This window comes from Coenobita brevimanus, chromosome 32 (assembly GCF_032717465.1).
Source record: "Coenobita brevimanus isolate Jiangsu-jjx chromosome 32, ASM3271746v2, whole genome shotgun sequence".
Taxonomy (NCBI): domain Eukaryota; kingdom Metazoa; phylum Arthropoda; class Malacostraca; order Decapoda; family Coenobitidae; genus Coenobita; species Coenobita brevimanus.
Window position 1 is genome coordinate 10,762,167 of NC_136985.1, and position 26,009 is coordinate 10,788,175.

Sequence of the window (26,009 nt, forward strand, 5' to 3'; positions counted from 1 at the left end):
AGTGGAAGCAACGAAGAAAATCAAAATGGGGAATGCCCCAGGAACTGATGAAGTGTTTTTTTTTTTTTTTAATGCGAGGAACAAGGAACCAAAGGCCATGAGCCCGCAGTAACAGTTCCTTCAAAGAGAAAAACAAAATACAATAGAGAGCCAAATTCAAGATCCGATCATTTTGAGATGCCTGGACACACTGCATTAGAAAGACTGGCGATCATAGGCAGCAGGAAATACAGACAGAGGGAGACAGTTCCAGAGCTGACCTGTTGCATAAATGAAAGACTGGGAGTAACGGTTAACTCTTGCATTAGAGAATTGGACAGAAAAGGGATGAGAGTTTGCTTCCAGACGGGTGCTACGCGCCCGTCGTAGAGGTGGAGGAATGCAAGCAGTCAGTTCAGAGGAGCAGTGACCATTAAAGTAGCGATAGAAAAGAGATAAAGATGCAACAGTGCGGCGAAGAGACAGAGGTTGAAGGGAGTCAGTAAGAGGAGGAGAGTTAATGAGACGAAAAGCCTTTGACTCCACCCTATTGAGAAGGGCTGTATGTGGGGAGCCCCCCACACATGAGAGTTGTACTCCACATAGGGGCGGATAAAACCCCTGTATAGAGTCAACAATTGTGCAGGGGTAAAGAAAGAGCGGAGTCGGCTTAGCACACCCAATCTCTTGGAAGCAGATTTTACAAGAGATGTAATATGATCTTTCCAAGATAAGTCCCGAGTAAATGAAACCCCAAGCATGTTCAAGGATGATGCAGGATTAAGCTGAATATTATTAAACATTAATGGGTATACCTGTGGAAGATTTTGTCGGGTTGATAGGTGTAAGAACTGAGTCTTAGATGCATTAAAAACAACCATATTATTTTACTCCAGTCAGAAGTACGAGCCAAGTCAGACATTAGGTGTGCCATAGCCTCATCCCTTGTTTGCTGAAGTAACTGTTGAGATGGGCGTTGCGGGAACCGAATGGAAAGGTGAAGGGTAGAGTCATCAGCGTATGAGTGGATAGGGGTAGATGTACAGCTTAGAAGATCGTTGATGAATAAAAGGAAGAGAGTTGGTGATAGGACAGAGCCCTGAGGAACACCACTGTTGATAGATCTAGGAGAAGAACGATGGCCGTCTACAACAGCGGCTATACTGTAGAACGACCAGAAAGGAAGCTAGCGATGAAGGCACAGATAGAAGGATAGAAACCGTAGGAGGGCAGTTTGGAAATTAAACATTTATGCCAGACTCGATCGAAAGCCTTTGAGATGTCAAGTGCAATGGCAAAGCTTTTGCCAAAGTCCCGAAAGGAGGATGACCAGGAGTCTGAAAGGTAGGTGAGAAGATCGCCAGTAGAGTGTCCCTGACGGAACCCATACTGACGATCGGAAAGAAGGTTGTGATAGAAAAGATGCCTTAAAATTTTTCTATTCAGAATTGACTCAAAAACTTTTGAAATACAGGACGTTAAAGCAACTGGACGATAGTTGGAGGGTTGGGAGTGGTCACCCTTCTTTGGGACTGGCTGAATGAGAGCAAATTTCCAGCAAGAAGGAAAGGTACAAGTTGACAGACAAAGGCGAAAGAGTTTGCCTAGGCAGGGTGTAAGCACAGAAGCACAGTTCTTGAGAACAACAGGAGGGACCCCAACAGGCCCATATGCCTTGTTAGTACTGAGGCCAATGATGGCAGAAAATACATCAACTGAAAAAATTTTAATGTCAGCCATGAGGAAGTCAGAGGGGGGAAGTGATGGAGGAACAGCACCGGAATCGTATAAGGTGGAACTGGAGGAGAAAGTCTGTGTGAAGAGATCTGATTTATCAGTAGAAGAAATAGCTACAGAACCACCAGAGTAGAAATGAGGAGGGAAGTATGATGAGGTAAAGTTGTTAGAAAGATTTTTGGCAAGGTGCCAGAAGGAGAGGGAAGAATTCGAGTTGGAGAGTTGAGAGCATTTAGTATGGATGAAATTATTTTTAGTAGAGCGAAGAACAGACAGCACGATTCCGGGCAGAAACGTAAAGATGATGTGATTCAGGGGTGGGTTGGCTCTGGTATCTTTTGTAGGCCCTCTCCTTGTTGTGGACAGCATTAGAACAAGCGTGATTAAACCAAGGCTTTCTTGCATTAGTCAAAGGATATGAGAAAGGAATGTATGCTTCCATGCCCAAGAGAATAACCTCCGTAATGCGCAAGGCACACTCAGATGGCTCCCGGCCACGGAAGAAATAATCATTCCAGGGAAAATCAAAGAAGTACTGCCTGAGGGCCTCCCAGTCCGTGGCTCCAAAATGCCACAGACGACGTTTCCCTGGAGGGTCAAGAGGCCGTACTGGAGTGATAGGACAGGTTGAGGTAATAAGGTTGTGATCGGAGGAGCCCAACGGAGAGAAAAGATTAACAGAGTAAGCAGAAGGATTAGTTGTGAGGAAGAGGTCAAGTATGTTGGAGCTCTCTCCAAGGCTGTCAGGGATATGGGTAGGGTGCTGTACAAGCTGCTCTAGGTCATTAAGGATAGAAAAGATGTAGGCTTGTTCACCAGGTGGATCCGTGAAAGGAGAGGAGAGCCAAAGGTGGTGGTGAACATTGAAATCTCCTGGAATGGAGATTTCAGAGAAAGGAGAAATGGATAGAATGTGTTCCATCGTAGAAGTAAGATAGTCAAAGAATTTTTGATAGTCAATAGAATTAGGGGATAAGTAAACAGCACAGATATATTTAGTCAGAGAATGACAGGAAAGCCGAAGCCAGAGTGTAGAGAATTCAGAAGAATCGAGTTCAGGAACACGAGAGCAAGATAAGTCGTTGCGTACATATATACATGAGCTACCTTTGGCTTTGAAATGAGTATAGAGAAAGTAGGAGGATACAGAAAAGGGTTTGCTGTCAGTTGTCTCAGACAGCTGAGTCTCCGTTAGAAAAAGAAGCTGAGGTTTAGAGGAGGAGAGGTGGTGCTCAACAGAGCGAAAGTTAGAGGAAAGGCCTTGAATGTTGCAGAAATGAAGAAGAAGAGAGTCAGACAGTGGTTCCAGGCACCTCGAGTCATCACCTGGAGAGGGGGGGATGGTGGGGGCATTTATGGTCCCCCCCCGCTGGGGACTCCGAGGCTTGGTATAGAGACGCCATTTTAGTTAAAATTTGAATAGGAAGTGTAGTGTGTACTGTGCATGTAGTTTGGTGAAGATAGTAAGAGAAATTTGTACTGGAGAGCATGCTGGCCTACTCTCTGTGTAACTGAGACACTGAAAAAGTTCAGCAAAGGGGGATGGTCAGGAACTAGTCCTGAGGGCTGATGAAACGGGAGCTCCAGCACTCCCTGTCATCAGCTTTCCATCCACCTCGGGAGTACTGCCCTGCTCGACTGGTGCTACAGTCTACTCCTCAGAAGTATGGCGAATGGTGATCCATGGGGGCATGATATTAGTGGAGTGGATAAGGAAGATGTGCAGACTGGCCTGGGAGGATTGTAGAGTTGCAGAGGATTGGAAGTTTATCTATCTATCTATAGCCCGACGCCCTAATCCCGTAAAGGGTGGCCGCAGACAAAACACCTCCAAGTCGCTCTGTCACCTATCATTTGACTACCCTCCCCCCAACTCACCTCCCCCTCCCTCAAATACCTCTCAACTCCATCCCTCCACCTCATCATCAGTCTACCCCTCCCTCTCCCTGCCTCCACCTCACCTACATACACCCTCTTAGTCAGTCTTTCTTTCTCCATTCTCTCCACATGTCCAAACCACCTCAGTGTATTTCTCCTAATCTTCTCAACCACATCCACATCCACCAAACAACGTTCCTTCACTTCTTCATTCGTCAACCGGTCCCTCCATGTCACTCCACATGCTCCTCTCAAGTAACTAATTTCCTCTGCTCTCACTCTTGACTTGTTCCCCTCTTGCAAGGTCCACGCCTCGCTTCCATACGTCAGGGTAGGGATCACAATACTATCATTCAGTGACTTCTTAACTTCCATACTCACCTCCTATTTCTCATCACTGCTTTCAGTGAACCAACAACCTTCCTTCCCTGCTGTACCCTTTCAAGCACTTCATCCCCCAAAGTTCCATCCTTACTCATCACACTACCCAAGTACTTGAATGGACTCAAATTCTCCATATCCTCACCATCCAACCTCACTATACCTTCTGTGACTTCATTCCTCTCAAACACCATAACTTTACTTTTGTTTACATTAACTTTCAGCTATCACCTCCTACACACTGTCCCAGATTCATTCACCAAACCTTGCAACTCCGATTCATCTTCACTCAACAATATTGTATCATCAGCAATCAGCAACACTGGAATCTTCCAGATCTCACCCTCATTCATTAGAGCCACCCCTACATCCACTGCCCTACCTTGCACCTCCTTCACAACCCTATCCACGTATATATTAAACAGCCATGGAGACATCACACAACCCTGTTTCAGTCCCACATTGAGATAAAAGAACTCACTCAACTCACCATCTACTCGCACCGTAGCCCTATCTCCTTTGTACATACTCTTCACAGCATTCAACAATTTCCCCTCCACCCCATATATTCTTAATACCTTCCACATACCTTGCCTATCTATTCTGTCATAAGCTTTCTCCAAGTCCATGAAGGCAGCATACACTTTCTTTCCCTTCTCTAGATACCTCTCCACTAAACATCTTAGAACAAATACCTGATCTACACACCCTTTTCCCTTCCTAAATCCCCCTTGTTCTTCTCCAACTAGCTCCTCTGTCATATGTCTAACCCTTTCAATGAGTTTTCTCCCATATATTTTACCAGTCACACTAAGAAGGCAAATACCCCTATAGTTACCACATATTTCTCTCTCCCCTTTTCCTTTGCATAAAGGAACAATTATACCTGATTTCCAGTCCTCTGGAACCCTTCCCTCTTCCCAAGGCAATCTACACAACTTCCATATCCACTCCACAACACTCTCACCCCCATACCTCAGCATTTCACCACACACTCCATCAATTCCTGGGGCCTTTCCCATCTTGATCTTCTTCATCGCTTCAACTATTTCCGCCCTACTGTTCCCTTGTATAAAAGAAAGGGGAAAAAAAAAGTGAGTGGTAATCAGAGGGGCATTTGTCATCTTAGTGTAACAGGAAAAGTGTATGGTAGGATAGTTACTGACAGAGTTAGGGAAATAACAGGAATTAATTGGAAAAGAACGGGGAGAGTTTAGGAAGGGAAGAAGTTAGGTAGATCAGATATTTGTATTGAGATCTTCAGTGAAAAAATTTTTGCAAAAGAGAAAGGAGATGTATGCAGCCTTCACGGATTTGGAGAAAGCATATGAAAGATTGCATATGCTAGGAAAGTGGAAAATACTTGGACTATATGGAGCAACTGGGAAGCTGTTGAATGCCGTGAAAAGTATGCATGAGAGCGCTAAGGCTGCAGTGTTTGTGGATGGTGAAGTGATTGAATTATTCTATTTGAATGTTGGATTTAAACATCTATCATGTATCCATGATTATTCAAGCTGTATATGGATGGAGTTATGAAATTGATACATGGTATGGCAGTGGATTTTGGAGCAGTCCTAATGAGAGAGTAGCATTTGGAAACTTTTAATTCTGTTGTTTGGAGATGATATTGTATTGTTAAAAGTGGACGAAGAGGAGTTGCAAGGCTTAGTGAATGAGTTTGGGAGAGTGTGTAAGAGACGGAATCTAAATGTGAATGCAAGGAACAGTAAAGTGATGGTCTTTGTAAGAAATGCACATTGAGGGTGAATGATGTGGAAATGGAAAATGTGAGTTCAATAAAGTACTGGGTAGTGCAATGAGTACAGGAGGATGTTTAGAGAATTAAGTCCATGAAAAGGTACTACAAGGAAGAAAGGTTCCTTATTCTTTGAAAGCAGTGATGAGGAATAGAGAAGTAACCATGGAAGCAAAAAATAAAAAGACGCTGCACGGTAGGATTGTGATATAAACTCTAACGTATGGAAGTGAAGCTGGGACACTGTTGGAAGGGTACAAGCCAAGAGTGAAAGCAGTGGAAATGGGTTATTTGAGATGTGCATGTGGCATTTCATGGAGAGACAGACTGACAAATGAGGAAGTGAAGTTGGATTGTGGTGTGGCTGTACTGTAGATGTGATGAAACGCGTTGGGAGAAATGCATTAAGGTGGTTTGGCTACGAGGAGAAAACACATGGCGAGTGACTGACGAGGAGAGTGTATATGAGTCATGAAGAGGGGGGGAAGAAGGAGGGAGGGACAGACGATGAGATGAAGGGTTGGAGTGGAGAGATATATATGAGATGAGGTTTAAACATGGGGAAGGCAGCAAAATGACCGGGGACAGAACAAAATGTTGACGATTTGTTTGTTGCCTCCCGCTGTGGGACTGAGATGTCTGGCTATAGATAGATGGAAAATTAGGAATAATTTTTAACATAATAATACACTTTACTTGCCAGCTTCTTAACCCTATGAAAACTAATTTACTCTTCATAATTATATACTTATATTTATTAGAGTATTCCTGATCTTGGAGTGGCATGGGGTGCGGGTGTGTTCGAGGTGGGTGTGGACTACAAGGATGCTAACGTGTCGCAGGCACAGCTCTTCCGCGTAGTCAGCCAGGCTCGTCGGGTAGGTCACCCTCCCATTTCTGTTCAGGTGGGATGGTCGCTGTATCATTATTATTGTAGCGGATAGATCACTCTCACATTCATGCTGAGATGGGTAGGTCACTCTCACATTACTGTTGTGGGGGGTAGGTCCCTCACATTACTTTTGAGGCAGTCAGGTATTTTTTCATTACTACTGGGGTGGATTCATCACTCTCACATTATTGCTTAGACGCGTAGTTCTCTTTCATATTACTGATGAGGCAGGTAAGTCATTCTCACATTACTGCTGAGGCATATAGGTCACTTTCACATTAGTGGCAAGGCAGCTTGGTCACTCTCACTTCACTGCTGAGGTGGGTACGTTATTCTCACATTACTGCTGAGGCAGATAGGTTACATAGATAACTTGTACCATCATGACATCAACAGCTGCGGCAGGTGTCGTGGTGCGTGATGGTGGTGGTGGTGAGTGACAACCCAGCCTTCCTCACTGCCTTCGCCAATTGGTCCCTCAATGGCCGCCTCCTGGTGTGGTCAACGAGGCTCCTGGTGGTCACTCGCCTGCCCAGGGAAGACCTTGGGGCTCTACTCGTTTCCCACTGGACATTTTCCATGATGAACACCTTGGTTGTAAATGATGAATCCTCAGCATCTGGCAAACGGTAAGTTATTCAGCAACCAAGAACATACCTCCAATGCCAAAGTTTTAATTTGTAGTTTTGTAGGATGCCAAGTATTTGAAAGTGGCATGTGCTTGCTTTTCTTTATTTGCTTTAAAAATAAAGTTGCTTAAATCCTTTGCCAATCTTATATTAATCTTGACCGTGCGTGCAACACCCACCCTTCTTCAACACTTGATCATTAGAGTCTTTTCTATTCAATCGTCTCTGCTCACACAACCCTGTTTGGTCTTCATTACCTTACAAAGAATTTATATTCAAAATCTTATTTCCATTGCCAGCGCCATCTGTCCTACAGTACGCCAACCAGTCTAAAAAAAATGTACATCTACTTAAACCCCTTGAACACGGCTTAAATCGCCATCGGTACCACTCCTGTTCATTATCATATCTCCAACAGCTTCAGAATGTAATTCATCAAGTATTATGCACACTTCAGTCTTAAGCTCTAAACCTTGGGGATCTTACAAGCCAAGCCCTTCTCGTATGCAGTTGTTTCTTGAAAGTAGACGTCTTCAACCAGTCATACTGTCGATAGGTAGACTGTTAGGTAGGCAGTGTCGGATCGTTGAGTATCGTAGATTACTGCTGCTGCCAAATGTAGATAACAGTCTTAGCTTAGGAGATGGTGATTATAGTTGTAGATCGGTGAGGCACCTCTGTCACCAGTATGGGCTGCTGCCAATGTAAAATCATGAGGTGTTGGACAGCATGGAGGTTGTATATTTTAAGGTAGGTCTTTCTTTGTCTCACTCTCTCGGCTTAGGGGATTTTATTGTGACACAGTTATTTCATTCACTGCCTACCTCTGCACGTGTGATGATGGACAGTGACATGGCCCCAGTGATTGTCAGAATGACAGCTATTCTCTTCACTTTACTACCTCCTACTCCCCCCAATCTCCTTCTGATCTCCTATTCCTTCTGACTCTTACACCTGATTTTCTAGGTATATACTGTATTACTGCCTGGCTAACTGGCTAACTGGCTTCCGTGAGGGTATTTAATAACATCATATGTTTTGAAATTCTTGGTAGTATAGGATCACGGGCACCTGCTTTTTACATTTTGTGCTGATGTTACATATTGTGCTATGATTACATTAATCCTTATCGCTCGGTCACAATAAACTCTCATATCTATTACCTATATTTGTAGAGGAATAGGTTACGAGGCAGTTAATCTTCTTGTTAAACAATTAAGTTAAATACTAATGTAAATATGTGGTATTCATCATAATATTGTAAAAATTTAATGTAGTAACATAATTGTACATTGTAAAAAAGATCTCTCTCTCTCTCTCTCTCTCTCTCTCTCTCTCTCTCTCTGTATATATATATATATATATATATATATATATATATATATATATATATATATATATATATATATATATATATATATACACACACACAAAAGCAGAACAATGGCAGTACAATGGCAAGTCTACAGTACTCAGTAGTATCAAGAATTGGCCATTATTTATGAACTTGCTATCTGTTTATGTGATGCATAGTAATGTGGTTATATATTATAAAATGGATACATTTTTACTGGCTTCCTTCTGTTACACAGTTTATATTCAGAGTAATACTCTAATATATGTAACCCCATATAATAGCTACTTAACAGTATATATATATATATATATATATATATATATATATATATATATACTGTAAAGTAGCTATTATATATATATATATATATATATATATATATATATATATATATATATATATATATATATATATATTGTAAAGTAGCTATTATATATATATATATATATATATATATATATATATATATATATATATATATATATAATGGTGTAACGCCATATATATATATATATATATATATATATATATATATATATATATATATATATATATATATATATATATATATATATAATGGTGTAACGCCACGTATGACAAATACTTACACCAATGATCTATTATGCAATAATGAGTATATTTTGCTCTATAACATATACTCTCTGCGACCCCAGTTCAGTACCCAGCATTCGACTGTTTAATTGTATAGTTTCTTGACTGGCATGTGCCATTGGGTGAGAACCTCGCAGGGCGACGGGAGACGAGTGTTATTAGCTTATACTGTACTGTACATAAAAGTCCCATGTCCTATCAGTACAATCGAGTTTTAAGAAGAAACTTTACGTAGTCTATTGATTCTTTAATATCGTCATGCATTCCTGCAATTCTTTTGCACAAAACAGACTGGAAGTTAAGGATTAAATTCAAATTTTATGGCTTGCGAGAGAGTAGGGAGGGAGGAGAGGCTGGTGTGTTGTTGCCAGGTATGTAATGTTTTGTTTGTAGGATATTGCTACAAGCATTATCATAACACCCACAGCTCATTCAATGTAAAAACGTTATTGTAAAGGGAGATTAGCCTCACTTTAAGTCAGGAAGAATATTATTTATAACAATCCTTCCGCTGCTAGTAAACGTAGCGTGATTGGGTATTCCACCTGTATTCCTCTCTGCAGCACTGGCATTACCATCGCAGAATCCGTAAAAATAGACGATATCTGCATAATCTTCATTACTGTATATGGCATGCTGTTTCATGGACAAGTGAAGCTGAACCCAGTGAATAGCTGAACGTGGAGAACAGTATTTGAAGTGTGTGCCTAGCCTGCAAATTTCCCCATTCAAAAGACAGTGGACGCAGGGTTGCCAAGTCCTTATAATCAATCTCGCTAGTTTAGTCCTGAAAACTTGCTAGATTGTCGCTAGATAGTAAACACTGCAAAACATCGCTAGAAAATAAGATTAAATCTCAAGAATATCACCTAAAAATGGCAAAAATATCCAGAATGTAGCTAGATATCATGGTACCAGATGTTTGATAGTGTCGCTAAGTAGAGGCAAAAAATAGGTCTAGCTACATAGTCATTACATTGGCAATCCTGTGTCACTGTTCTTACGTCAACATCATCTGAAAGGAATGGTGCCACGTTTACTTGCAGCAGAAAAATTGTAATGGATAATAATATTACTCCTGACTGAAAGGGTTGCTAGTCACTGATTACAATAATATTTTTCCACTGAATGAGCTTTTATCTACATTCTTTTTGCTCTCTTTCTTTTCCTTGTACTTTGTCTGTCCAAACCCTCTGCATTTAACTTTCATTTAGTTAATTTCCTCTCTCCACTGTTTGGTTCCTGCGAGTCACTGGCATTGGCTCCAGGGTAAAAAAAAATTTACTGCCTAAGAAATCTTGATGAACTCTGGTGACGAAGCAATGGCCCTCAGTTCCGTGCAGCCCTTAAGTGGGCAGGGGGTCCTAAGAATCCCACGGTGTAGAAATAAGTTCATAAATCCAAAAAGAACCTTAAGAATAGGAAACTGGAATGTTCGAACTCAAAATCAGGCTGGTAAAATGGAAGAACTTATTTCAGTGTTCAAGGAATACAAGATGGATATTTGTGCTCTTACAGAAACGAGGTTGCTTGGAGTTGATAAAATGAATTTGGAAGATGGTATTACTATGTTGGTTTCTGGTAGGAGTGATGGAAATCATTACCAAGGAGTAGGCTTACTGCTGAGTAGAGATGCTTGCAAGTCACTATGTGAGTTTGAACCAATTAATGAGCGCTTGCTTTATGCTCGCTTAAAATCTGACCATGGTAATATCAGTATGGTTGTAGGGTACGCTCCGACAAATGAGGCTGCTGATGAAATGAAGGATGACTTTTATGAGAAGCTGCAAAATGTAGTAAATAGAGTGGCAAGACATGATGTGTTAGTTTGCATTGGTGATTTTAATGCGATTGTTGGCAGTAGCAGGGATGGCTTTGAAGATTGTATGGGTAAGGAGGGTGTTGGTATAAGAAACGAAAATGGGGTGCGACTTGCAAGCTTTTGTTTGGCAAATGACCTTATCATTGGTGGAACTATCTTTGAGCATAGAAAAATACATAAGACTACTTGGATTTCACCATGTGGTAAATATTGTAACCAGATTGACCACATTGCAATTAGCAGAAGGCATAGGAGTTATTTGCAAGATGTTTGCGTAAGGAGGGGAGCAGATATAGGTAGTGATCATCAACTTGTTGTGTCAAAGATTAAAATAAACTTAAGAGAAACGTTAATGGTAATTGTACAGGAGGTAATAATTATGATTTTGATGAGCTGAGAAGTGATGAGAGCACGAGGGAAAAGTTTCGGTGCGAATGTAGAAACAGGTTTCTAGTCCTGCAGACTTTGATGGAATCTGAAGACAATGATATTAATCAAATGTGGAGAGAGGTAAAAGAGGTTTTGCATGAGAGTGCTAAGGTTACTATTAAGAAAAAGGGAAAAGCGAGAAGGAAAAAGTGGATGTCAGATGAAACATGGAATGTAATTCAGAAAAGGAAAGAGGCTAAGTTAAGAAGTGAAGAACAACATGTTGATGGCCAGGTAGTTGAAGTGCTTAGAGCAAAGTATTGGAGTTTACATTCTGAAGTACAAAGACTCGTTAGACGTGATAAGAGGAGACTATATGATGAAAAGGCGACAGAGACAGAAATTAAATTATGTAAAAATGACGGTCAGAGCACAAGAGTAGCGTATCAGGGCATAAAGGAGTTAGCTGGGACTGAAAGGAGAAGGAAGGAAATACCTGTACGAGATAGAAATGGTAATTTGATGACTAAAGATTTGGATATAAAAGGAAGATGGAAAGAGCACTCTGAATCTGTTCTAAATAGACCAATCCCAGCTGAAGAGGACATTTTGCCAGCCGAGAGAGATTTGCAGATAGAAACAGGGGATATAACTTTGGAAGAGGTAGCAAAATCTATAAAGGAGTTAAAGAATTTTAAGGCTCCAGGTGAGGATGGAATATTCCCTGAAATGCTTAAGGTGGAAAATGACGAGTTGATGAATGCGCTTTTGAAACTTTTTAATGTGGCTTGGGATAATGGTGGAATTCCAGAAGAGTGGAAAAATGGAGTGATTATAAAAATACCAAAAAAGGGAGATTTAAGTGTGTGTGGCAATTGGAGGGGGATAACTTTGACACCTGTAGTTGCAAAAGTCTTTTCCAAAGTCTTGTTGAACAGAATAGAGCCAGTAATTGATAAAATTTTAAGAGAAGAACAAGCGGGATTTAGAAAGGGTCGAGGTTGTAATGATCAGATTTTTATTGTAAGGCATCTAATGCAACAAGCTAATGAGATGAAAATGCCACTTAACATGTGTTTTGTGGATTTTGAAAAGGCGTTTGATAATGTTTCACGTGGAGCTATGTTGAAAATTATGAGATTCTATGGTATACCAGAAAAGTTTGTAAATATTATTAGAAGCCTGCATGAAGGTACTTTTTGTAAGGTAATGGTGGGTGGTTCTTTGAGTGATCCATTTCAAGTTAGGTCAGGAGTGATTCAAGGAGGAGTTCTTTCACCATTGTTGTTTGTTTTGGTTATGGATTATGTTATGAAAAAGGTTGTAAGGAGAACAGGTGCAGGAATTAACTGGAAAGAAAATAAGAAGCTGATGGATTTGGACTATGCTGATGATATTGTACTGATTTGCGGAAGTATTTACGAGATGCAGAGGGTGCTCAATTGTCTGGTGGAGGAAGGAGAAAAAGTGGGATTGGTAATAAATTGTGGAAAGACTGAAATTATTAATATGAACGTGGAGAACCAAATCGATTGTGTAATTGGGAATAATGTGGTGAAGAATGTAGAAAACTTTAAATATCTGGGAACGATTGTATCATCTAATGGATCATTAAACAATGAAATTGAGGAGAGGATTAGACAGGCTTGGCGAGCTGTTGGAATGTTGAAATCTGTTTGGAATAATAATATGCTTTCGGTACATACTAAAGTGAAAATTTACAAGTCCATGGTTAGACCAATTTTAATTTACGGGCATGAGTCATGGTACAGTACAATTGCAACAGATCAGAAAGTATTAGGATTTGAGAATAAAATGCTGAGAAGGATTCTTGGGGTAAAGTGGCAAGACAGAGTTACAAATGAAAGAGTAAGGGATATTACGAGAGTGGAACCAGTTAATGAATATGTGAGACTGTCTCGCTGGAAGTGGCTGGGGCACATATACAGAAAAGAAGGTTGTTTAATACAGGATGTGCCAGAGTGGATTGCTAGAGGAAGAAGAGGTAGAGGTAGGCCGAGGGAAACCTGGTTGAGGACAAAGAAAAAAGAAGCAGGAGAGGAGTGTTGGTGGGACCTGAAGGAGATGGCAAGAGACAAATATTGGTGGAGAGAGTTCATTGAGGCCCTATGCATCCCGTGGGGTGCCACAGGAAATGACTGATTGATTGATTGATTGAATAAGCTGTGGGTATTATGATAATGCTTGTAGCAATATCCTACAAACTAAAGATTACATAACTGGCAACAACACACCAGTGCCTCTTCTCCCTCTCTGCTCTCTCGCAAGCCATAAAATTTAAATTTAATCCTTAACTTACAGTCGATTTGTGCAAAAGAATCGCAGGAATACATGACGATGTTAAAGAATCAATAGACTACGTAAAGTTTCTTCTTAAAACTCGATTGTACTGATAGGACATGGGACTTTTATGTACAGTACAGTATAAGCTAATAACACTCGTCTCCCGTCGCCCTGCGAGGTTCTCACCCAATGGCACATGCCAGTCAAGAAACTATACAATTAAACAGTCGAATGCTGGGTACTGAACTGGGGTCGCAGAGAGTATATGTTATAGAACAAAATATACTCATTATTGCATAATAGATCATTGGTGTAAGTATTTGTCATACGTGGCGTTACACCATTATATATATATATATATATATATATATATATATATATATATATATATATATATATATATATATACAGTATTTACAATATTTACACACTTGGTCTTACTTGTAATGCATAGATTTTAAAAACTGTTTCCAAGTTTTCAGTCCTAGCTTGCACTCTGCGTATAGTCAATATTAACCCCTAACCGCAGTATATGCTGCATCATTGCGGGTGGCTAGGGGCCTCTGGGTGCCGGGTATATCCATATTTGTCTTCCTGCCACCATTTGAACTGGCTGCCACTTCATCTTGGCACCAAAGGGCAGGGAGGGAGCCCTTCCACAGCACACAAACAAGAGTCAGTCTCTCCCGTGCTTTGCCAGGTGTGCAACGATGTCTTCAAGTTCCTATTTGTTTGAGAGTGTCCCCGCTGCCCATGGCCAATTGCATCATCCACCTCAGCCAAGCCTCATTCCAAGGAAAGGTCTCAGCGATATTGCCTTAAGGCATGCTATGGATGCAGCTGTGTCTAGTTTATCTAGTAATTGAGAAGTTATCACATTAAGAGCAATGCCAAAGTCGGTGCCACACACACACACATACACACGAATAAAGCCTGCCTTGCGGCCAAGATTATGTACTCATCAACGCAACCACTGACAGACCTTGGGATGGTTTTATTCGCAAAAAGAAGAGTTGTTGAGTAATATGGTCATTAATTTGTTTCCCTAACTGCTATATTGCAAGTGTCCACAGGTTTGCACTAGGTGGATGCATTGTGGAGGTTGGAGGCAATGAATGGATGAAATCTGGGGGGTCACGAAATGCTGCGTTTGTACTGGGGCAAGCTGGTAGTTACAGCCCACAGCCCTCGCATCAGCCTGGGGCAAAAATGGATTCCATGCTTGCATACACTCATGCTCCCCCTTGCCCCACTTGATGTTAACATTCCTCTCCGCAGCCCCTGGCCACTGCCACGTGAATGAATTATCACCCCTTGTACATTTGGCTAAAACATTTTATTTGCCCAATTTTTTCCGGTCTATCAAGAGTGACAATGTACATTACATTGAAATTCCAAGGTCTATTACACATGACATGCAATTAAAATTACTTTTATGTGTTCTGCGAGTTCGTATCCTGTGTTGCATAAGATCACGTGAGCTATCCCCATGGTCACGACCATTTCTAATGCATTTTTTTTTTTCTAAAGCAATTATTTTTGCTAAGTTTTTACAGCACGAGAGGAACTGCACACACACAAAAATGCTAGTTTACTATCACAGCAAACCCGCGTTCCCTATATGTTTCACTGTATTACAGCATTTCTTTTTTAAAATGTAAGAAAACGAAAAAAAAGAAAATGAATCCTACAAGCCTGCCAATTGCTCTCTCTAAGGAAAAATACATGATAATAGAGAGGAAAATTCAAGATCTGTTCAAGATGCTTTATATATATATATATATATATATATATATATATATATATATATATATATATATATATATATATATATATATATATATATATATATATATATATATATATATATACAGGGTGTAACGCGACGTATGACAAAAACTTACACCAGTGATGTATCATGCAATTTTGAGTATATTTTGTTCTATAACATATACTCTCTGTGACCCCAGTTCAGCACCCAGGATTCGGCTGTTTGGGTGTAAAAGTTTGGTGGCTGCATAGGTGCCATTTGTGAGAGCTTCGCAGGGCGACGGGAGACGAGTATTATTAGCTTATACTGTAATGTACATAAATATCCCATATCCTATTAGTACAAACGAGTTTTAAGAAGAAACTTGACGAAGTCTATTGATTCTTTAACATCGTCATGCATTCCAGCAATTCTTTTGCACAAATCGACTGTAAATTAAGGATTAAATTCAAATTTTATGGCTTGCGAGAGAGTAGGGAGGGAGGAGAGGGGCTGGTGTGTTGTGCCAGTTACGTTATGTTTAGTTTGTAGGATATTGCTACCAGCATTATCATAACACCTGCAGCTCATTCAATGGAAAAACATTACTGTAATGAGTGACTAGCATTCCTTTAAGTCAGGAGTAATAATATTATTCATTAAAGTTTTTCTGCTGCAAGTAAACGTGGCACCATTGCTTTCATATGATGACGAGAACAGTGACACAGGATTGCCAATGTAACGACTATGCACCTAGACCTACTTTTTGCTTCTACTTAGCGTCACTATTTAACATCTGACAACATGATATCTAGCTACATTCTGGATATTTTTGTCATTTTTAGGTGATATTCTAGAGATTCAATCGTATTTTCTAGCGATGTTTTGCATTGTTTACTATCTAGCGACATTCTAGCAAGTTTTCAGGGCTAAATTAGAGAGATCGATTATAAGGACTTGACAACCCTGCGTCCACTGTCATTTGAACGGGAAAATTTGCAGGCGAGACACACACACATAGATACTGTTCTCCGCGTTCAGGTGTTCGCTGGGTTCAGCTTGTTCATGAAACAGCATGTCACGTACGTACAGCAATGAACAATATTCAGATATCGTCTATTTTTACGGATTCTGCGATTGTAATGCCAGTGCTGCAGAGAGGAATACAGGTGGAGATACCCAATCGCGCCACGTTTGCTCGCAGCGGAAAAATTGTTATAAATAATATTCTTCTTGACTTAAAGTGAGGCTAATCTCCCTTTACAATAACGTTTTTACATTGAATGAGCTGTGGGTGTTATGATAATGCTCTTAGCAATATCCTACAAACAAAACATTACATAACTGGCACAACACACCAGCCCCTCTCCTCCCTCCCTACTCTCTCGCAAGCCATAAAATTTGAATTTAATCCTTAATTTACAGTCGATTTGTGCAAAAGAATTGCTGGAATGCATGACGATGTTAAAGAATCAATAGACTTCGTCAAGTTTCTTCTTAAAACTCGTTTGTACTAATAGGATATGGGATATTTATGTACATTACAGTATAATCTAATAATACTCGTCTCCCGTCGCCCTGCGAAGCTCTCACAAATGGCACCTATGCAGCTACCAAACTTTTACACCCAAACAGCCGAATCCTGGGTGCTGAACTGGGGTCACAGAGAGTATATGTTATAGAACAAAATGTACTCAAAATTGCATGATACATCACTGGTGTAAGTTTTTGTCATACGTCGCGTTACACCCTGTATATATATATATATATATATATATATATATATATATATATATATATATATATATATATGTGTGTGTGTGTGTGTGTGTGTCCGACTCTGGGCATAGGCTTCACAGCCTGCTCCTAAGGCCCAGTAGCCCTCCCACATACCATACAACTCTACATGTCATCACTTCGGCGTTAACACCCACCGTCCATATTTATTGCATGCTTGGGCTGTCTCAGACAGGAATGGTGTATTGGTATTAGCTGGGGTATTTTTACATCTTGGCGGGACTTCTGGTATATCAGTAAAGTCTAATTTTGTGAAATTCAAATCCTCAAACTGTTCCCTGCCCCAGCGGGGATTTGAACCTGGGTCCAGTAGGACTGCAGGCCACCTCTCTACCGGTTGAGCCACCGCCTGGGCACACTGTGTTGAAAAGACTGGAAGTCGTATGCAGTAGGATATACAAAGGAAAAGAGTTCTAGAGCTGACCTGCTGCACACATAAATGTTTGCCAATAACAGTACTCTTGCATTACAGAGTTGGACATAAAAGGGATAACAGTTTGCTGCTAGACAGGTGATACGTGCCTGCTGTAGTGGTTGAGGGATGCAAGCAGAGAATTCAAAGGAACAGTGATCACTGAACTAACGAAAGAAAATAGAGAAAGATGCAACAGCATGGCAGAGATGGAGGTTGGAGGAAGCCATTAAAAGGAGGAGAGTTAATGAGATGAAAAGTCTTTGACTCTACATTGTTGAGAAGAACTGTATGTGGGGAACCTCCCCACACATTAGAGTAGTAGTCTACACTGGGACAAATAAAATCCCCATTCGAAGTCAGCAACTGTGCAGGGATAAAGAAGATAGAGTTAACTTTGTACGCATAATCTCTTGGAAGCAGATTTTAGAGAGATAGTATGAAATAATATGTTCTTTTCCAAGATAAATCCCAAGAGAATAAAACCCAAATATGTTCAAAGATGATGCAGGACTGAGTTGGGTATTGTTAATAATTAGGGAATGTTTGTGTGGTAGATTTTGATGGGTTGAATGATGTACAGTAAGAACTGAGTTTTGGATGCATTAAAACAACAAAGTTACTTTTACCCAAATCAGAGATATGAACCAAGTCAGATATTAAGTGTGCCATAGTCTCCTCTCTTGTTTGTTGAAGTAACTTCTGATATGGAAGCAGCAAGTGTCAATTGATAGGTAGGTATCTAGGTTGGTAAATGCCACAAGTGCCGATAATATGGATAATGTAAAGAATCGTTGAAATCAGTGTCGGGTATCGTAGAGTATTCTAGATTACTGCTGCTGCCAAATGTAGATAATGGCTGTAGCCTAGGAGGTTGGGATTGTGGTTGTAGACTGGCTAGGTACCTATGTCACCAGTATGCACTGGTATCAATTATAAAGAGTCATGAGGCACTGGATAGTGTGGAGACTGTATATATATATATATATATATATATATATATATATATATATATATATATATATATATATATATATATATATAACAGAACAGAGGAAGGAAAAACAAATGAATAAAAAAAAAATAATCATACACCAGACTATTGGTGTCCTCTGTTCATAAAATATCTGTAACAGTTTGACTTGATCAGCTGTAGGTTGAAGTTTGGAGGGAAACAACTCTGAGGAAGCGGGTTCCAAAGAGATGCAGTACAGGGAATGAAAGAATTCTGATAAGCAGAAGTTCTGCAATATGGCTGAGTGACATTCCAGTCATGAGCGCTGCCAGATGCCCGTGTAGCACGAGGGAAGGCATGGAGAGGTGGCACAATTGACGCAATTTCATCTGAGCATTTGTCATTTAAAAAATCTGTAAAAAAATGCAGGGGAGGCAACATTCCTTCTTACTGGTAGGGAAGGTAGTTTATTTGTAATAGCATGGTTGTTAATAATTCTAACAGCCTTTTTCTGAATATTGTCTAGTTGTTTTAATGCAACCTCTCCACATCCATTGCACAAGGGTGAGCAATATTTAAGCTGAGAGCGCACATGACCCTTATAAATTATACCTAACTGCTCGTAAGTGAAGAAGTTACAGACTCTGTACATTAATCCAAGTTTCTTTGAGCTGGTTTTAGCAAGTGATCTGACATGAGAGGTGCAGCTGAGGGCATTGCGAAGTGAGACCCCGAGAATTTCAATACTTTTGGAGATGGGATTATTAGTAGTACTGAAGGTAATATACGAATCTGGCAATATCTGTCTATTTGTAAATTGTATATATTTAGTTTTACTAGCATTAAATGAGACAAGGTTGTTTTGTCCCCATTCACTGTTCGTGGATAGGTCTTGATTTAAGGAGATGTCTGTACTGAGTTGAGAGGTAGAGATATTAGACTTTGTAACTGGGTGTCTGAGTGTGAATGAACTATGTAGTGTTGAGTCATCTGCAAATGAGTGGATGGGATTGTGGGTGACAGATAAGAGATCATTAGTATGAACCAGAAATAGGGTTGGCGCCAGAACTGATCCCTGTGGCGCGCCGGCGTTAATTGAGTGGAAATTGGAATATACATCATCTACTTTAACTCTTATTTTCCTGTCACTAAGATATGAAGAAATCAAAGGAACAAAAGACGTTAGTCCATAGCAAGGGAGTTTGGACAGCAGGGAACGGTGCCATACTCTGTCGAAAGCGTTAGAGATATCAAGAGCTACTGCATGAGTTTCTCCAAAAAGATCAGTTAATTGATGGACGGTATGAGTTAAGAGATTGAGTATGTCAATGGTGGATCTTTGGTGGCGAAAACCATATTGTCTATCACTAATTAAGTTGTTGGATTCAAGATGTTTAACAATATGCTTATTAATTAAAGTTTCAAATACCTTACCAAGAAAAGATGTGACAGCTATTGGTCTGTAATCAGATTGGTCAGACGAACTTCCTTTCTTCAGAATTGGGTGGATATTGGCTTCCTTCCATGAATTTGGGAATAAAGAAGTACGTATGCATAGTCTGAATAAATCAGCTAGGACAGAGGCAAGTTCAGGGGAACACTTTTTCAAAACAATTGGCGGAATTCCATCTGGGCCTGGAGTTTTGTTGGTAGGTAAATTGTCTAGGATGGATCTTACGTATCTTGTCTGTATTTTAAGTGGGGCAATTTCGGGAGAATCAAGTTCCAGTGCTGGGACATTCTGGCTGATACCGTCTATGGTAGAGTTTCTGGCAAATGTACTGCCAAAAATATCTGCTTTCCCACGTGGATCATTTGTAATGTTGCCATCTGAAGATTTTAGTGGGGGAATGGAAGATGGCATGTTAAAGTTATTATTGAAAGAATTAAGAGTTGACCAGAATATTCTATTGTCATTCGGGTTGTTAAGTAGTTTTGATGCTTGCTTTTGAAGAAAGTTTGATTTAGATAGATTTAATACAGCTTTTGAATGATTACTAGCAATTTTAAATTGGGAGAGTGATTCAGTTGTTTTAGATTTTAAGTAAGAGTTATATGCTAATGACTTTTGGGCTGTTGCTCTGGCACAATTGCCATCAAACCATTTTGGAGAGTTCGATCTTTTAGTGAACTTCTGACTTGGTATGAATAAATCCATATCAGCTAGTATTAAGTCACAAATGTGGGACTGGGTAGAATTGGGATCACTAGAGAAGAAAGACTGCCATGGAATGTCATCAAGATAATTTCTAAATCCATCCCAGTCAGCCCTATCAAAGTGCCATCGGGTCACCCTGACAGGTTCAGAATGGGGAGGTGTGGGAGGGTTAACTAATGACTCTTTGATGAGATTGTGGTCAGAGGATCCAAGTGGTGACAGTACCTCTATCCTGTATTGATCTGGATTATTTGTCAAGAATAAATCCAAGAGATGGGCATTATGGTCAGGATTAGCAGGTATTCTGGTTGGTTGCTTTACCAACTGGGTGAGATTAAACAATTCCACAAACAGCTCGCACTCTAGACCAGCGTCATCAGTCCGGGCAGAATGCAATAACCATTCAACATTATGTATGTTAAAATCACCAAAAATGGTAATTTCATTGCCAAGGGCAAGGTTAAAGTTACTCAACTGAGTGGATATGGAATCAAATACACTGGGTTCCGAAGAAGCATTAGAGGAACGATAAACTACACAGATATATTTGGTAATGTGTTGACAATTTAGTGTATAATAATGAGTAATCAAAACTGGATGAAGTGAAGTTTAAAATAGTGTCAACTGCATATTGGGATTTGATACAACAACAGGTGCCGCCCTTGTTATGGTAGCTTGTAAGGAGATAGTAACCGGGAAAACAAAATGGAGTTATATCGGTAGAGGGTGAGATTTGTGGTTCTGTGAGGAAAAGGGCCAAAGGAGATATGGACTGAAGGAAAAAATGAACTGAGTTTAAATTTGTGGTAAGGCCGCCGATGTTGGTAAAGAATAAGGCCGCACTGTCACTTCTCCGCTGACGAGCATTCCCGTAAATAGCAACAGTCGCTGCCGGCACAGTTGCTTGATGGCGACCGGGAGGACCCTGTGCCACCAGCCCTACCCTTCCGGTGGTGGCAATCCGAGGTACCACCTCATTTGATAGTAAGATTGCAGCGGCCATTACTAAAGACGTGAATAGAAGGTGTGATATGTTATACGCATGTAGTGTCGTGTAGACAGTTGAAGGTAGAGGTATTAAGAGAGTATGCTGGCCTACTCTCTGTGTAAATGATGCACTGAAAATGTTCCTTAAAGGGAGATGGTCAGGATCAAGTCCTGAGGGCTGGTGAAACGGGAACTCCAGCTCTCCCTATCACCAGCTTGCCATCAACCTCGGGAGTACTGCCCTGTTCGACTGGTGCTACAGTCTACTCCAGAAGATTAAATGCTATTTTTTGGTTCCTCTCTCCACAGATATATACCTTTTTTTTTTTTTTAAAGAAGATGGAATAATGGTTCTGCTATATTAGAAAATTCTTGTATAAAATCTATGTAATATCCTGCTAGTCGAAGAAACTGTTGTACTTCATTTACATTTGTGGGTTCATGGAAATCTCTTACTATTTTTACTTTTTTGTGTGTGAGGTGCGGATACCCTCTGCATCCAGCCAATGGCCAAGGAATTTAATTTCTTTAAAACAAAAATTATATTCAGGCAGCATAATTGTAAATCCAGCATTGGCTAACTTAATTAGGAGTTGGTCTAATTTCTGTAAATGCTTTTCTATGGTTTATGTTGCAATTGTAATGTCATCCAGGTAAACAAAAATGCCATCATCTAGCATTCCTGAAACTAACTATTTATTAATCATTGGAAGGTGCCTGGAGCAGCAAGAAGCCCCATTGGAATTCTCCAGTACTGAAAATGACCACTATGTGTGGAAAAAGCTGTATCTTTGCATCATTCTTCATCTTTTTTTTTATGCTAGGAAGAAGGAACCAAAGACCATGAGCCCACAAAAACATTTCCCTCCAAGAGAAGAACAAAATACAAGAGAGAGCCAAATTCAAGATCCATTCATTTCGAGATGCCTGGACACACTGCGTTTGAAAGACTGGAGATCATAGGCAGCAGGAAATACAGACAGAGGAAGACAGTTCCAGAGTTGACCTGTTGCATAAATGAAGGACTGGGAGTAACGGTTAACTCTTGCATTAGAGAGTTGGACAGAAAATGGATGAGAGTTTGCTGCTTGGCGGGTGCTACGCGCCCGTCATAGAGGTCGAGGAATGCATGCAGACAGTTCAGAGGAGCAGTGACCATTGATGTAGCGATAGAAAAGAGATAAAGATGCAACAGTGCGGCGAAGAGACAGAGGTTGAAGGGAGTCAGTAAGAGGAGGAGAGTTAATGAGACTCCACCCTATTGAGAAGAGCTGTATGTGGAGAACCTCCCCACACATGCGAGTTGTACTCCACACAGGGGCGGATAAAACCCGTGCATAGAGTCAACAATTGTGCAGGGGTAAAAAAGGAACAGAGTCAGCTTAGCACACCTGATCTCTTAGAAGCAGATTGTACAAGAGATGTAATATGATCTTTCCAAGATAAGTCCTGAGTGAATGAAACCCCAAGCATGTTCAAGGATGATGCAGGATTAAGCTGAGTATTATTAAACATTAGTGGGTATACCTGCGGAAGATTTTATCGGGTTGATAGGTGTAAGGGCAGAGTCTTTGATGCATTAAAAACAACCTGATTATTTTTACCCTAGTCAGAGATACGAGCCAAGTCAGACATTAGGTGTGCCACAGCCTCATCCCTTGTTTGTTGAAGTAACTGCTGAGATGGACGTTGCGGGAACCGAATGGAAATGTGAAGGGTGAAGTCATCAGCATACGAGTGAATAGGGTTAGATGTACAGTTTAGAAGGTCATTGATGAATAAAAGGAAGAGAGTTGGTGATAGGACAGAGCCCTGAGGAACACCACTGTTGATAGATCTAGGAGAAGAACGATGGCCGTCTACAACAGCGGCTATAGAACGACTAGAAAGGAAGCTATAGATGAAGGCACAGATAGAAGGATAGAAACCGTAAGAGGGCAGTTTGGAAATTAAAGATCTGTGCCAGACTCGATCGAAAGCCTTAGAGATGTCAAGTGCAATGGCAAAGTTTTCGCCAAAGTCCCGAAAGGAGGATGACCAGGAGTCTGAAAGGTAGGTGAGAAGATTACCAGTGGAGCGTCCCTGACGGAACCCATACTGACGATCAGAAAGAAGGTTGTGATAGGAAAGATGCTTGAAAATTTTTTTTATTTAGAATTGACTCGAAAACTTTTGAGATACAGGATGTTAATGCAATTGGACGATAGTTAGAGGGTTGGGAATGGTCACCCTTCTTTGAGACTGGCTGAATGAGAGCAAACTTCCAGCAAGAAGGAAAGGTACAAGTTGATAGACAAAGGCGAAAGAGTTTTCCTAGGCAGGGTGTAAGCACAGAAGCACAGTTCTTGAGAACAAAAGTAGGGACTCCATTAGGCCCATATGCTTTGTTAGTACTGAGGCCTATCTTGTAACAGCCACTGATCATATCGATTGTTGAATATATATGGTTTTCTGGTCCAATATTTTGTACGACGATACTTTTGAATGGCACTGGAAAACGATGAGGAATCATTTGCTGATTTAGTTTGGGAGAATCAATGAGTGTCTGCATTTCACCAGTTTGTTTAGGTACAAAGAAAGGTGGTGTATTCCATGGGGACACTGAAGGTTCATTGATACCCAAACTTAGCATTTCATCCTCATATTGTTAAGCTAATGTATGCTGTGAATGTGCAACTCTGTATCCTGAAATGTACAAAGGTTGTGTGTCAGGCTGCAAGTTAATTGTTTGCTGTATATAATTCGTACAACCTAATTTTCCACCAAGTAATGTGACTACCTCTCCGAGTTTTTGTAGTAAATCCAGTAGGCCATTCTCTACATTAATATATTCTGACTGAATCAAGTGATCATGTATGCAATTTGTCATTTAATTTTGCCTGTTCTTCCCTCTATCGTTACTTCTCATAAAGGAGCTAGATAAGTCTCTAAATTACAAGTTCCTTTATTGATCTGTACATCTCCACTCATCAGGTTAACTAGGAAAACACTATTTTCCCCGTTTCCATTTATCTAACATAGAGCACTCTTTGTTGATAGACCTTTCACTCTGCAGCATTCTTCGAATACAATAACACTGCAACTCTTCAATTTACTCTTTATCATGATTTTCATAAATGATCTTGGTGGTAAGGTTGTGTCATAGTTGATGAAACATGGGTGAGTGGTTGTTTGACTTTGGGTCTTGCGTGTATTGAGAAAGAGGGGGTCAAACTGTTCATTTTCTCTGACAGAGTGTACGTCATACCGTTTGTTTCTTCTTTTGTGTTTAATCGCTCTTGTTACTTTGGATTTTCTACAGTTGTTGGGTGTAGTATCTGGAGAAGAAATTTCGTCTATGAATTCATCAAATTGTATACTGTTAAAATGTGGCATCAATAAAATATTTTTTTCTCTCATCATACAAAGGTCAAGAAGCATATTTGCTTTAATTTATAAATTTTCTACTGTGTAGAATATAGCAGTGATTGTGTTAGTAGTCTCTGTAAATTTGATGTCTAACTCAATCATACCTTTTACAGGCATTTTTTTTTACCATTTACAGTGCATAAATCTATGTTTGGTTCCTCCATAAATGTTACCATTCTTCCATTTCTACTAATTTGTAATTCATCTTGTGTTATTAGACTGACTGGTGAGCCTGAACCCAAAAATACTGAAGTCTATTTAACTTTACAAAATGCAGAAACAAGATTGCTTTTGTTTCCATCTATGATCGTTACCTTTACTCTTGGTTACTTTGATTGGTAACCTTGCTTTCTGTATTGTTCTCTTTTGTGCCACTGTAGTCTTCCCCTGAACTGTAGACAGCCACTAATTTTTCACCATTTTACACTCCCAGGTCCACTGGCCGACAGTTTTGTGTTTCCTATGATAGGGTTCAAACCCTTTCGAATTGTGTCTTTCTTCCTTAAGTTTGATGTAACATGCAGGTCTTATGTGGCCTAGATTTGCACAGGAGAAACATAGTCTATCTCTCGAATTTGACTACGAAGTGATTTCACATATTTTGATCGTTCTGTGGCACGATGCCTTCAAGAGCTACGCCTGATTTTCTAAGCATGCCTGTTTCTAGGTGTTCGTGTGAGATACACTGAGTTCTGCTGCAGGTCTGTTTGTTTGCACTCTGGAAGAGACTTTCCTTGGTCTTTACTTGGACTACATTTATTTATCACTGCAACAGTCTCTGCTACCCTCATCCCTGTTTTATTGCTTTGTGATATTTCAGTCA